The sequence below is a fragment of the Eschscholzia californica genome, unplaced genomic scaffold (genome assembly GCF_041429995.1).
Source record: "Eschscholzia californica isolate CP2 unplaced genomic scaffold, dmEscCali1.0.p SCAF_5, whole genome shotgun sequence".
Classification (NCBI taxonomy): domain Eukaryota; kingdom Viridiplantae; phylum Streptophyta; class Magnoliopsida; order Ranunculales; family Papaveraceae; genus Eschscholzia; species Eschscholzia californica.
The window spans coordinates 17,532,858-17,534,592 of NW_028238472.1; the positions used below are offsets into that span (position 1 = coordinate 17,532,858).

Here is a 1,735-nt window from a genome sequence, read left to right on the forward strand (position 1 = left end):
CTACAAACTCAATGTCTTGAAAATGTCTATAAAGATATTTTGTCTATAATAAATCACCCGAAATGTATTGAAATGTCTACGGGATATTTTGTTTATAAATGTCTGCGAAAGTCCAAATCCACTAGCCCCATACATTTATAATTTTTCCTTTCCTTTTTTTCTCTCTCTTGATGGCTTTTATAATACTGTATTCGCATTCCCCTTGAGTCCAATCGTATCTCCCATATTTTCACTCTCTAAACTTGTATACAAACTTTCTCTCTCTTAAAAAATAACAATAGAATCAAACAACACAAAGGTAATAGTAACTATGGAACATAATACGTATTTTCTTCTTGGTGATATACCTAAAATTTAGAAGCACTCTTTTATACACATTTTTTTTTGTAAGAATCGCCAGACAATACTTTAACATGGTATCATCCTCCTCCTGTCATCCTACCTTAAGAAATTGATCCAAGAGGTAATTAGTTCTTGACAAAGTCAAAAAGTAACAAAATTTCCTGTAATCTTTCGTGGAGAAATTGGTCAAACGTGAATAGTACGTCAAGTACTATTAATTTTCAACTATGTTTAGAATAATCATTGGTCAGTTAATAACAAATTAGAATTGTGTTAGTTTAACTTAATCACGTTAGTCAGATAACTCGTAATATCCCCATTCGATGAGCCCCAACCAAAATTTTTAAAGTTTTTGATATGTTGTCTGCAAATTTGAGAGACATTATTATATAGAGTTAATCCCTATAACGCCTTTAACTCCTGAGAGAAAAAAAAAAACAGACAAATAAACAAGCTTGTTAAACAAATTCGATCAAAACAAGATGCATAATTTCCATTAATCTACTTACCATCAACTGCAAGTAACTTATTCTTAACTGCATTAACGCAACCATCACATTTCATATCCACCATGAATTCTGTCTGATAACAAACTAAAATCATAACTTCAAAAAATCAAGTATAAATCACATGACCTAATAACTTTCAAACTGTTTCCATCAACACTCAAACAATTTGCTTTGACCAGGCAAAAATAATGTCATTTAACCAAGACCTAATATTAAGAACACAATAACCAATCAAATTCAAACTGAAGCTAAGTTTAGAATTCATAAACCAATCAAACTCACCATTAATTCCGGTAAAATGACATCTTTCTGCAGCAATAACGAAGCAGGAAAAAGCACAAATACAAATTATTACTTGTCATATACAGAGAGTATAATTCAGATCAAACAGAGAGAAAGAGATGAGGAGACGAATACCTGAGTTGCGGTAGAGATTGAATCCATTTGAAGAGAGGAAGATAGAGGAGAAGAGAAGTTGTTGGAGAAGGCAAAGCGATTAGGTTTGAGAATGGATGAAGAAGAGAGGAAAGGAAAGATTAGGGTTTTAGAGAGAGAAAGGAATTTAGAGTGAGAATTAGATGATGATGATGAAGAAGAAGAGAGATAATCTATTCGTCATAGGTCAGTAATCGAAAATCGACAGAGGTGGAAATCCGTCATGTATTCTTTCTGTGTTATCAGAGTATAAATAAGTTTAAGACATTTCATTTCAGTCACGAAGAATCTATTCTTATCATGTATTCAAGTCAATTGATGTACAATCTATAGTGTACTAGTATAATTGTTGTTTGAAAAAAAATAAACAATTAGACCATTTCTATTGAGCCGCGATGAAATTATTCAACTAATGCAAAGATAACAATTTTATCTGTTTGTTACAGAGT

General features: G+C 31.6%; 1 long non-coding RNA gene across 1 annotated transcript; it reads right to left on the reverse strand.

The window, feature by feature from the left end:
* Positions 1-748: 748 nt before the first annotated feature.
* LOC147537560 (uncharacterized) lies at positions 749-1,452 on the reverse strand. Its single transcript, XR_015226194.1, has 4 exons — positions 1,269-1,452; positions 1,134-1,160; positions 852-924; positions 749-762 (listed from the first exon to the last, which is right to left on the reverse strand). It is a non-coding gene; the product is annotated as an uncharacterized LOC147537560 (long non-coding RNA).
* Positions 1,453-1,735: the final 283 nt, after the last annotated feature.